The sequence below is a fragment of the Natator depressus genome, chromosome 5, assembly GCF_965152275.1.
Source record: "Natator depressus isolate rNatDep1 chromosome 5, rNatDep2.hap1, whole genome shotgun sequence".
NCBI classification, from domain to species: Eukaryota; Metazoa; Chordata; order Testudines; family Cheloniidae; genus Natator; species Natator depressus.
In genome coordinates, this window is record NC_134238.1 from 35,882,579 (window position 1) to 35,896,093 (window position 13,515).

The 13,515-nt window shown below is 44.1% G+C and overlaps 1 long non-coding RNA gene across 1 annotated transcript in view; it reads left to right on the forward strand.

The window, feature by feature from the left end:
- Nucleotides 1-13,515, forward strand: part of LOC141988119 (uncharacterized) — a 216,937-nt gene that overhangs the window by 23,760 nt on the left and 179,662 nt on the right. The window contains exons 5-6 of the long non-coding RNA XR_012639659.1: nucleotides 6,343-6,600; nucleotides 7,555-7,724. This is a non-coding gene — a long non-coding RNA (uncharacterized LOC141988119). The remainder of the gene's footprint in view (nucleotides 1-6,342; nucleotides 6,601-7,554; nucleotides 7,725-13,515) is intronic.

The following is a 13,515-nucleotide window of genomic DNA, read 5'->3' on the forward strand; positions in this document are numbered from 1 at the left end:
AACTCACTTTCCCCAACATCCAGGTTCTTATCGCCACCAGCTGCCTCCAACACCTGTAGCTTCACCACCCAGCCCTGAAAACTACAACCCTTACCCACTGCACTCAACCCCCATCACCATGCAGCATAGCCATCCTGAAGTGCAGCACTCATTGCACAGCACTCCAAACAGGAATGCTGAGCATGATAACAGGACATATGCAAACCTGTGATTGTACCGTTCCCCACCCCACCCCCTTGCCCTTTCTGTTTCCCAAGCAGTTGTTTCTTTTCAATAAATGCATTTTATTTTCATTAAATGGATTTTTTTTTGCTTTGAAAACATTCTTTATTATTGCATAACATAAAAGATACCTTAGCCCAGGAAAGCAACAGGCACTGCAAGTCAGTGTATCGTACATAGCAAACACAGATTCCTACTAACATTGGAACTACTGCACTTCACTCCCGTGTGGGGCACCAGACATTACTGGTGGCTTTCAGCCTCAAATTGCTCTCTCAAGGCATCCCTAATCCTTGCAGCCCTGCGCTGGGCCCCTCTAATAGCCCTGCTCTCTGGCTGTTCAAATTCAGCCTCCAGGTGTTGAACCTCTGAGTTCCATGCCTGAGTGAATCTTTCACCCTTCCCTTCACAGACATTGTGGAGGGTGTTAGGGGGCTTATTCCTTCACCCGCCTACTTCCCTGGTTCTTCTCGCATGAACAGAGAGCAACAATACCCGAAGTCCAAAGATGCAAACAATTCGATGTTTATTGGAGTGAACTTCCAGCAAGCATGATTCCAGTTTCCTTCCTTAGTGTCCCCCTTCCCAGCTCTGACACCACAGAGCCTTACCTGTGTCCCTATTTCCATTCCCCCCAACTTAGCAAAACATGATTCCAATTTCCCCACCCCGATTCCCTGTTCCCATTCCCCCCACCCTACTTCCTGATTGACTGCAGACTATATAGTAAAACTTGAGTTCTGCTCAGCTATACCTTAACCAATCATTTTCCTGAAATTTAACTACCAATCCTAATCATGTTATAACTTGATTATTTAACCAATTATATCCCACCACCTTAATTAGTTTACACCCAGCAAAATTAATTATACAGCAGATAGAAACAATCACAGAACCAGACAGAGATTATACAGACAAACAATAGGGAAATGGGGACTACAATGATAGAACAAACACAGAAATGAGGATTTCACATTCCAGCTATTGATAAGTGAGTTCTTGCCAGACAGGATGCTATCAAACTAAGTTTCCTTTTACATTTTCTAGGCACTTCCCTTTCTCTGGAGATGATAGGCATTATCAGGACAGGATTGTATCCCTAACAGCCCAATAGCACCTTATTTCAATGTGACTAGCATTTGCTTCCCAGCTTATGGCTGCCTCTACTGTTTAGCCAAAGGCCTTAGCCTAAGAACAGGGCCTCAGACTGTCACAGTAAGAGAAGGCCCTTACACCGGCAGACAGTGATTTAGATTCTTTCTTTTATACCTCTATAACTAGCTAAGTGATAAGAATACACCTAAATTCTTACAGTATAGGCCTTTACAGACAGGCCTGAATATCTATAACCTAACAGAGGGTACAGCATGCGGATATAACCGGGGGATGCTGTCATCAGCCAGGTCCAACTTCCCATACAGAGAGCACCAGCGGCCCTTTAAATGGCCAAAAGCACACTCCACAGTCATTCTACACTGGCTAAGCCTGTTGTTGAACCACTCCTTGCTACTCTCAAGGCTCCCAATGTAGGGTTTCAGGAGCCATGGCATTAAAGGGTAAGCGGGGTCTCCAAGGATCACAATGGGCATTTCAACTTCCCCTACGGTGACCTTCTGGTCTGGGAAAAAAGTCCCGGCTTGCAGCTTCCTCAACAGGCCAGTGTTCCAAAACATGAGTGCGTCATGCACCTTTCCGGGCCAGCCTGCATTAATGTCAGTGAAATACCCACAGTGATCCACAAACACCTGGAGAACCATAGAGAAATATCCTTTCCAATTAACGTATTTGGAGGCTACGTGGTCTGATGCCAGAATTGGAATATGCGTCCCATCTATCACCCCTATAGAGTTAGGGAAACCCATTTGTGCAAAGCCAGCCATAACGTCATGCACGTTACCTGGAGTCACGGTTCTTCTGAGCAGGATGCGATTAATGGCCCTGCAGACTTGCATCAACATGATTCCAACAGTCGACTTCCCCACTCCAAACTGGTTAGCGACTGATCAGTAGCTGTCTGGAGTTGCCAGCTTCCAGATTGCAATAGCCACCCGCTTCTCCACCGTCAGGGCAGCTCTCAATCTTGTGTCCTTGCACCACAGGGTGGAGGTGAGTTCCTCACACAGTCCTGTGAAAGTGGCTTTTCTCATCCGAAAGTTCAGCAGCCGCTGCTCGTCATCCCAGACTTGCATGACGATGTGATCCCACCACTCAGTGCTTGTTTCCCGAGCCCAGAAGGGCCGTTCCATGGTGGTGAGCATGTCCATGAATGCCACAAGCAATCTTGTGTCGTATGCGTTACTCGCATTGATATCATCGTTGGAGTCCTCACTATCACTTTGGATCTTAAGGACTAACTCGACTGCCAAACATGACGTGCTGGCGAGACTCGTCAGCATATTCCTCAGCAGTTCGGGCTCCATTCCCACAGACCAAAAGGGAAGACAGAGCGCGCAATACAAAAAATGTTGAAAGATGGTGCCAATTGTGAAGGGAAGTAGAGGGATTGCCGGGATGCGAACCGATGCATCATGGGGCATTGGGACAGGACCCAGAATGTCTTGCCCCTCCCGCCCCCTTCCCACAGCACCAGAATGGGAAGAGGTGCTCTGTGGGTTAGCTGCCCACAATGCACTGCTCCCAATGCCGCTGCAAGTGCAGTAAATGTGGACACGCCAGTGCGCTTGCAGCTGTCAGTGTGGACAGACTGCAGCGTTTTCCCTACTGCGCTCTACGAAGGCTGGTTTAACTCAAAGCTCTCTACATTTGCAAGTGTAGCCATGCCCTCAGAGTGTTACAACTAAATACAAGGAGGAACAGGTTGTTTAGTATAAGTATTTAACACATATTCTAAGAGACCATTCAAGGTGAAGTGGCCTATTAACACCTCTGTGGGCATAGGATAAAAAGGGGGATTAGTGGGTTACAGATTATTGTAATAAACCATAAATCCAGTGTCTTTATTAAAATCATGATTTTTAGTGTCTAGCAAAGTTATGAATTTAAGCTCCCAGGGTTGTCTTTTGAAGGTGTTGTGGAAGTTTCCTTTGAGGATGAGGACTGAGAGGTCAGATATAGACTGATCATTTTGTGAAAAGTGCTCGCCTATGTGTGATATGATATTTTTGCCTTTTATAATTTTTCTGTGAGAATTTATTTGAGAGTGTAGCAATTGTCTTGTTTCCCCCACATAGTTGTTATTGGGGCATTTAGTGCACTGGATGAGGTACACCATGTGTTGTGACAGGCATGTGTAGGACCCATGGATCTTGAAAGGTGTGTTATGAGGGATAGTGATCATCATAGCAGTGGAGATATGTCTGCAAGTTTTGCATCTGGTGTTATGGAAGGGTCTAGTAGCGGCTTTGAGTTGGTGGTTAGTGCTGCTCCTGGTCTGTGGGGAGCATGCTTATGATGATGAGATTTCTTGGTGTGTTTGGGGTGGTTACTGAATCTATGAAGGCAGGAGAGGTGATCTGTGGGTTTCTTGTATATAGTTATCTGTAGGGTTCCATTGTTGAAACTGATAGTCGTGTTCAAGAAATTTATGTTGGTGCGGGAGTGTTCTAGAGAGACTTTGATGGATGGCTGGTAGATGTTGAAGTTGTGGTGGAAATCTATGAGGGAGTTAGGTTGTCTGTCCAGAGGACGAAAATATCAATGTATCTCAGGTATATCATTAGTTTTGTGGTGCATTTGTCCAGAAATTCTTCCTCAGGTTGGCCCATGAATAGCTTGGCATATTGGGGAGTCATCCCAGTACCCATGGCTCTTGGACAAAGTATTGGTTGTTTATTGTAGAATTGTTATGGGTGAGGATGAAATGGATGAGTTTCACAATGTGTTGGAGGTGGATATCTGAGTGTTGTCCATTGTCAACAAGGGAAGCTAGGCAGCCCTATCATATCTGGCCATGGCACTCGCACTGAAGGAATATCAGGACTCCTAGAAACCATCCTCAAAGCACTCACCACACAAAAAGCCAGCTTCCTCCAGGACACAACCAACTTCCTCCAGAAACTCTGCAACATTAACAACCTCCCTCAGATCACCATCCTTGCCACCATGGATGTCACTTCCCTATACACCAACATTCCCCATGACAATGGCATTGCTGCCTGCCTCAAATATCTCCACCTCCACCCCCCACAAAAAAAGTTTAATTGGCAATATTTAGTGAAGCGGATGCCCGTATTCTTGTATGGCTGCATTGATGGGAGGGTGAAGCAGATGTCAACCCTGATGTTTAGTAGAGAGATGGTGTAAAATATAAATGATTTAGTACAACAGGCTTCTAGCTATAAACCTGTAAGACTTTGTTAGTAGAGCTGTGTTAATAACCAATTTTTTGATTTGATGGAAAAACTGAAAAATAAAACAAAATCAAAATGTTTGGGCTGACCTGAAATAATTTTTTCTCCAAATTTCTGGTGAACCAAAAAAGTAAAAAAAAAAATCAAGTTGGGTCAAAAGAAACATTTTGTTTGACCCCACACAAAAACATTTTATTTTGTTTTTCAAGGGTCTTGTTACCATTTTAATAAAACTGAAGTAAAATTATAAACAAAATTGTTTGAATCCAAAAGTTTTTCATTAAAAAAAAATGTCAAAACATTGGCATTTTTTGGATTTTTTTTTAACCCAAACAATTTGGCGAGTTCAACACACATTTATGAAATGTTTTGGACAACCGTAATCTGCATTTTTCAGTGAAAAACAGTTTCATCTGAAAAACATTGCTATTTCTCAGCTCTACTTGCCAGTTTTGTGTGATATATCTTCTTAAAATAATCATTAAGTCTGTGCCCCTCTGAGAACAATGATCAGTGTATTTCAATTAAAATAAACCACTGACATTGAAAGGGGCACCCTGAAATCCTCAGTCTCTTTTAACAGTGTTTAATGTACTTGCCAGGAAAGAAGAGGTCAAGAAGTTGCTGAAACTGCACTATGGACTGTTTTTTAAAATCCTGAAACTTCAATACTTAGATCCATACCTCCCAGCGAGCTGATTTTCCTCAGGGTGAGATCCATCTTACTTTGGTATGGCCCCTCCTCCTGGTGTATTGACACAGAGACATTTTTCTAGAAAGTTTCTTAGCATCTCTTGTCTGCTTTTTATGAATTAGCTGATTCAACCTGGTACATGAACAAAATCAAATACTTATTATGAATTATGTTTGTGGTGTAGCATCTTATTCTTTTAACTGAATGAAAGAAATGGGTGACGCAAGACATGCACGCAGGAGTTTGTGGGCCATGTCTGTATTGAATAGCTTCCCTTTTAGATAAGTCTGTAGGAACATGATTCTATGTGCGTATTCTATTCTTATTGGAGAAAATATTCCCATGCTAACTCGAGGTTATTTTTCAGAGCTGAATGGGACTAATAAGACTAGAATTATGTGTCTTTGACTTGCGTTGGTTCAAAGTATAATTAAATAAACACGAGTGGGCTCATAAAGCTTACTGATGGAATTAGGTAATTTCTTAAATAGAGTTCCCAAGAACAGAAATGGCCAGAAACACTGGATGACAGAAGTACTTAGATCAGACATGAATCACAGCAGGCACAGTGTAGGAAGATCCACTTTGATTAGACAAGAAGAGTCAATTTAGTTGAGAGAGAAGGAGAGTACAATTACAATCTGATTTAGTCTATATACCAAGGACCCTCTAAAGACTGCAGAATCCCTTCCTTGATTCAAAGGCCAACACTAGTGAAAAAGCCTTAGAAATAAGATTTCTCTTTGTAAGCCTCAGAGGTAGAAGGCTGAAATGGAAAGAGAAACATTCTGCTCCCCCGGTAGGAGAGAGGTGGAAAAGCTCTGGCAGGCTTAATTGGCATAAATCATGATGATGCATTTTCACACAGTGATTTAATATATATTTTGTTTGTTTCTGGAAATGATATTAAGTGATGGCTATAAAGGCATTGCATTTTTGAAAGGTGGGTGTGGAGAAATTATGAAAGGTTTAGCTTACAGAAAGTGGGTCACCCTCTGCTCTGGTAGTGAACTCAGACTGGATAGTGAGTCCAGTTAAACAAGGTGACTGGAGATTCTATCAGAGACCAGAGATTCATTTTTGGGGATCTGGCTTTGCTTTGGATTTCCTGCCCAGAGATGCTGGACCCTGTGTGGAGCTGACTTCATGTGGCCTGAGTGGGTGTCAGTGGAACTGATTTCACCGGACTGGACCTGGTCACAATGGAGCTGGATTGTGTAGCAACCAAGCTGGTGGATCTGACTCTACAGAACTGGATCAGGCATGAGCAGAGCTTGTGGAGCTGACTTCCCTGAACCAGGACCTTCCAACAGCAGCAGTTTGGAGTGGGTCCTGCTGATGCAGATATCACAGGATTGGAGTGTACAGGCTGAGGTGAGTCACCTCTTGGAGCCCCCTTTATCTAGGGTGACCACGTTTGCTGTTTTGTCTGGGACAGTCTCGTTCTTAAAAAGCCCTAATCATCAGTTGGCAAGAGCAAATGGAACAAATACCCAGATTTGCCAAAAACGTAGCATGCACCCCCCCAAGGGGGCATGGAGGAATATGGGGGGGGGGCAAGTGATGACACGAGGTGCTGGATGGTGCAGTTCGGGCTGTCTGCCCGGGCAGCATCGGACTAGCATGGTCAGTCCCAGCCGCTGGTGGTGTGGGCAAGCAGCGACGCCAGGTGGCGCGGGCCAGCCCTACGCCATGGATAGGGGGCTCAGGCCAGCCCTGAACCAGGGGCTCAGGCAAGCGGTGAAGCCAGGCAGCTGAGGCCTGCCCTGCGCAGTGTCCAGTTTTTACTTTGGGAAATATGATCAGCCTACCTTTATCACCTTTGAGACTAATTGAATTCATGATGGGGATTATTCTGTGAATAAGAGTTCTGGTCCTTAACTAGCTAGGCAGTTAATAATTAGGATTGTGGACCTAACATTGTTGGGTTTTGCTAATTTCATTTTTATGCAATTATATATTTATCTTTTTTTCCCAAATAAAAAGTATTTTTGGTTTCCTGTGTCCCAGGGGCTCCTGAGTGCTTGAGTGGAAAAATAGCACCTGTAGAGATGACGAGGGCGTTCCTAAGTCTAGGGGGTCTTGAACCAATTATTATTTTTATTTAAAAAGCTTCCCTTAGTTCACCCACCCACCCACAATATTGGGTGGGTCAAGTAAAGAATAGATAGTAAACTGGAAATGCAACACAAAGGGGAAATCAGCATAGTTATAGCAGTGAAAGCCAAGCAGGGTCAGAAAAAGGTCATTGTTATTACTAGGTATACAAGACTGAATCTAGTGGGGATTCCAGTTTTTTATTCTGTTTTTTGTTTGTTTTTCAAACAGACCATCTCACTTTGACCTCATAAGCAGAGAGAGGAAGGAAGGAAAGGTTTTCTCGTGATAAGAGCAGGAGGGTGCACTATGGACTACTGATGGGTCAAAACAGGAAACATTTAGCTGAACCATCCCATCCTCTCGTTGCAACATCCCTCTCAAATGTCCTTCATTTTGAGGTATATCACTCCCAAATTATCTCTTTTCCTCAAAAAATTGATGGCCCCTCATTTTTATGATTGAAAATTATTTGCATCACAAATAAAGACTCATGAAACCAATTAATAGATTCCAAGGCCAGAAGGGATCATTGTGATCATAGGAAGCATTATTTATACTAAAGAATTAATCCCACATGATTTTAAGTTTTCTGCAAAAATATTTTTATGTTCCTCATTTTGGGTTTTTGTCACACATTGTGTCCTACATTTGGGTCTTAGCAGAGTGAGATGTAAAATGGTACGTGCCTCCAAACCAAGCCCCGGTTCTAGTTTTACAAAATGAGGCCAACAAGGTTTTGCAAAAGCACCCCTGATTTGACCCATCTTTAATTTCATCCCCAAATCAGCTACTATCTGTCTGTGGAACCATAGTAAATCAATGACTACCTTTGGCCCAAATTACGTGCTGTCCTAGGCTCTGGACAGCTACACTGATTTTCACTGGTTTACAGGGAGATTGTCAGTGGAGAAATTGGCCCTCTGTATTCTGGTTTGCCTGTCAGGAGAAGGTATTGCAATAATTACGTAACTCATGGAAGGGTTAGAAGATTTAATGTTTATAGCAGCATTTTGTGACCACTGAGTGAAAGTTCTAAAGATGATGTAAAACCCTATTCATAGAACTGTTGGTTAGAATACAGAAAATCTGTCTTCATTTTTCACATTTCTTTTTTATTGAAGAAGCAAAACCTACAATAAACAGAATCAGACATACCAAGCTTTTTCTGAATGTGCATAGGCCTTATATATGATATTCTGAAACACAGATTTCCTTGTAATTCGCAACACACTTTCATTGCATATATGGAACAATAAAATCTCCCCCATGTGTCTAATTTAACATCTGAAAATTCCTATAGTTGCTTACGAGGGTGTAAAATATTTTTTATTCATTATTAATTAATATTATTAATAATAATTATTTATCTGATAATGGAACCTGAAGGCACCATCAGCTGAAACTAGGGCCCCATTGTGCTGGGTGCTGTATATACACATAGTGAGAGATAATCTCTGCACCAAAGAACTCACACTCTAAATAGGCACAGCAGACAACCAAAATCTGTGGCAGAGCTAGGAATGGAACCCAGATCTCTCATTTCCCAGTCTACTGTCTTAATCACATGGCCATAAAGCTCATGCAGCCTGCCTCTTCCTCTGAGAGAGCAGGGTCCCCTAGCAGTAGAACTGCTATGGCTCCAGTGTGCAAAGGGGGCATGATTTAGGAGGGAGTGAACACCCCTGCATGGTGGAGAGCCCAGCTCTGATAGCTCCTTGCATGACAGCACAGGGGATGTTTGGCTGCAGGGCACGGATGGGCTGGGATCATCCACATCTTTTCAGCTCCTCCATTCCTCTCTCCTTCAAAACACTAGGGACACAGAGATCATCTCATTTATTTGTATTACGGTAGCATCTTGGAGCCCTACTCATAGCCCATGACCCCACTGGAGGTTTTCAAAAGGAGGCTGGATAGCCATCTGTCTTGGATGATTTACACCAGTGGATCTCAACCTTTCCAACTACTGTACCCCTTTCAGGGGTCTGATTTTCTTGCGTACCCCCAAGTTTCACCTCACCTAAAAACCTACTCGTTTACAAAATCAGACATAAAAATATAAAAGTGTCACAGTACACTATTGCTGACAAATTGCTCACGTTCTCATTTTTACCACATAATTGTAAAATAAATCAATTGGAATATAAATATTGTACTTACATTTCAGTGTATAGCATATAGAGCAGTATAAACAAGTCACTGTCTGTAAGTTTGTCCAGGCTTTGCTAGTGCTTTCTGTGTAGTCTATTGTAAAATTAGGCAAATATCTAGATGAGTTGATGTGCCCTCTGGAAGATCTCTGCATACCCCCTGGGTACATGTACCTGTGGTTGAGGACCACCGGTTTAGACACAACAAATCCTGCATCTTGGACAGGGGATCAGATTGGATGACCCTTACGGTCCCATCTAATCCTATGATTCTATGCTGTATGAACCCAGAATATAAAGATAGTCCCTGCCCCAGAGAACTTACAGTCCAAGTATCAGACAAGAGAGCACAGATAGATACAAAGAGACTGGAAAGAATGAGACAATATCAGCCAGGTTGATAGGCAGTGCAATCAGCACACCAGCAGCCTAGTCATTGTCAAGCTTTTGCAGGCATCATGGCAAAGGAGAGTTTTGAGGCGGGATTTGAGAGTAGATAATGAGGTGGCTTTGTGGATGTTTATAGGGAGCTCTTTTCAAGCATGAGGCACAGCATGGGAGAAAGCACAAAGGTGCTTGTTTGAAAATGTAACAAGTGGGCAGTAGAAGCATCATGGACCAATTTGAGACAAGACTGTGAAGGGCTTTGAAAGTGAATACAAGCAGCTTTTGTTTAATGCAATAGAGATGGAGGCGCCAGGGGAGTGCTTCAGAGCAACAGGCTAAGAAAATGATCTTTGCTGCAGCATTCTGATTGAATACAAACAGGGCAATATTGCATTTGTCAGTGACAGAGAGAAGGATGTCACAGTGATTGGGATGTGAGATGATGCAAGCCTGGATGAGAGCCGGAGAAATAAGAAAGGCTGTATCTGAGAGAAGTGATGCAGAGAAAATCATAGGTTTAGATGTCGCCGGGGTGTGAAAAACCTCGCTCACTGAAATCCAGGAATATTCTCAGCACCAAGCTAGATTTTCTTTTTGGAAGATTATTATGGGAAGTCCTGTGGAGATTTGTTTTCAGTAGAATAAATTAAATGAAAACCTCTAAATATTTGTATTTCTCTCCCTGTAGGAATGGCAACATTCCTACCACTAACCCCCTGTATATTTCAGAGCATCATACATTTGCTTTGCAATCACTGTGGGCTAGGCTTAGAATCATAGAATATCAGGGTTGGAAGGGACCTCAGGAGGTCATCTAGTCCAACCCCCTGCTCAAAGCAGGACCAATCCCCAATCAAATCATCCCAGCCAGGGCTTTGTCAAGCCTGACCTTAAAAACTTCTAAGGAAGGAGATTCTACCACCTCCCTAGGTAACGCATTCCAGTGTTTCACCACCCTCCTAGTGAAAAAGTTTTTCCTAATATCCAACCTAAACCTCCCCCACTGCAACTTGAGACCATTACTCCTTGTCCTGTCCTCTTCTACCACTGAGAATAGTCTAGAACCATCCTCTCTGGAACCACCTCTCAGGTAGTTGAAAGCAGCTATCAAATCCCCCCTCATTCTTCTCTTCTGCAGACTAAACAATCCCAGTTCCCTCAGCCTCTCCTCATAAGTCATGTGTTCCAGACCCCTAATCATTTTTGTTGCCCTTCGCTGGACTCTCTCCAATTTATCCACATCCTTCTTGTAGTGTGGGGCCCAAAACTGGACACAGTACTCCAGATGAGGCCTCACCAGTCTCGAATAGAGGGGAACGATCACGTCCCTCGATCTGCTCGCTATGCCCCTACTTATACATCCCAAAATGCCATTGGCCTTCTTGGCAACAAGGGCACACTGCTGACTCATATCCAGCTTCTCGTCCACTGTAACCCCTAGGTCCTTTTCCGCAGAACTGCTGCCTAGCCATTCGGTCCCTAGTCTTTAGCTGTGTATTGGGTTCTTCTGTCCTAAGTGCAGGACCCTGCACTTATCCTTATTGAACGTCATCAGATTTCTTTTGGCCCAATCCTCCAATTTGTCTAGGTCCCTCTGTATCCTATCCCTGCCCTCCAGCGTATCTACCACTCCTCCCAGTTTAGTATCATCCGCAAATTTGCTGAGAGTGCAATCCACACCATCCTCCAGATCATTTATGAAGATATTGAACAAAACCGGCCCGAGGACCGACCCCCTGGGGCACTCCACTTGACACCGGCTGCCAACTAGACATGGAGCCATTGATCACTACCCGTTGAGCCTGACAATCTAGCCAACTTTCTACCCACCTTATAGTGCATTCATCCAGCCCATACTTCTTTAACTTGCTGACAAGAATACTGTGGGAGATGGTGTCAAAAGCTTTGCTAAAGTCAAGAAACAATACATCCACTGCTTTCCCTTCATCCACAGAACCAGTAATCTCATCATAGAAGGTGATTAGATTAGTCAGGCATGACCTACCCTTGGTGAATCCATGCTGACTGTTCCTGATCACTTTCCTCTCGTGTAAGTGCTTCAGGATTGATTCCTTGAGGACCTGCTCCATGATTTTTCCGGGGACTGAGGTGAGGCTGACTGGCCTGTAGTTCCCAGGATCCTCCTTCTTCCCTTTTTTAAAGATTGGCACTACATTAGCCTTTTTCCAGTCATCTGGGACTTCCCCCGTTCGCCACGAGTTTTCAAAGATAATGGCCAATGGCTCTGCAATCACATCCGCCAATTCCTTTAGCACTCTCGGATGCAACTCGTCTGGCCCCATGGACTTGTGCACGTCCAGCTTTTCTAAATAGTCCCTAACCACCTCTTTCTCCACAGAGGGCTGGCCATCTACTCCCCATGTTGTGATGCCCAGCGCAGCAGTCTGGGAGCTGTCCTTGTTAGTGAAGACAGAGGCAAAAAAAGCATTGAGCACATTAGCTTTTTCCACATCCTCTGTCACTAGGTTGCCTCCCTCATTCAGTAAGGGACCCACACTTTCCTTGGCTTTCTTCTTGTTGCCAACATACCTGAAGAAACCCTTCTTGTTACTCTTGACATCTTTTGCTAGCTGCAGCTCCAGGTGCGATTTGGCCCTCCTGATTTCATTCCTACATGCCCGAGCAATATTTTTATACTCTCCCCTGGTCATATGTCCAACCTTCCACTTCTTGTAAGCTTCTTTTTTATGTTTAAGATCCGCTAGGATTTCACCGTTAAGCCAAGCTGGTCGCCTGCCATATTTACTATTCTTTCGACTCATCGGGATGGTTTGTCCCTGTAACCTCAACAGGGATTCCTTGAAATACAGCCAGCTCTCCTGGACTCCTTTCCCCTTCATGTTAGTCCCCCAGGGGATCCTACCCATCCGCTCCCTGAGGGAGTCGAAGTCTGCTTTCCTGAAGTCCAGGGTCCGTATCCTGCTGCTTACCTTTCTTCCCTGTGTCAGGATCCTGAACTCAACCAACTCATGGTCACTGCGTCCCAGATTCCCGTCCACTTTTGCTTCCCCCACTAATTCTTCCCTGTTTGTGAGCAGCAGGTCAAGAAAAGCTCCCTCCTCCTAATTGGCTCGTCTAGCACTTGCACCAGGAAATTGTCCCCTACGCTTTCCAAAAACTTCCTGGATTGTCTATGCACGGCTGTATTGCTCTCCCAGCAAATATCAGGAAAATTAAAGTCACCCATGAGAACCAGGGCGTGCGATCTAGTAGCTTCTGCGAGTTGCTGGAAGAAAGCCTCATCCACCTCATCCCCCTGATCCGGTGGTCCATAGCAGACTCCCACCACTACATCACTCTTGTTGCTCACACTTCTAAACTTAATCCAGAGACACTCAGGTTTTTCTGCAGTTTCGTACCGGAGCTCTGAGCAGTCATACTGCTCCCTTACATACAGTGCTACTCCCCCACCTTTTCTGCCCTGCCTGTCCTTCCTGAACAGTTTATAACCATCCATGACAGTACTCCAGTCATGTGAGTTATCCCCCCAAGTCTCTGTTATTCCAGTCACGTCATAATTCCATAGAACTGGAAGGGACCTTGAGAGGTCATCTAGTCCAGTCCCCCGTACTCAAGGCAGGACTAAGAATTATGTAGACCATCCCTGACAGGTGTTTGTCCAACCTGCTCT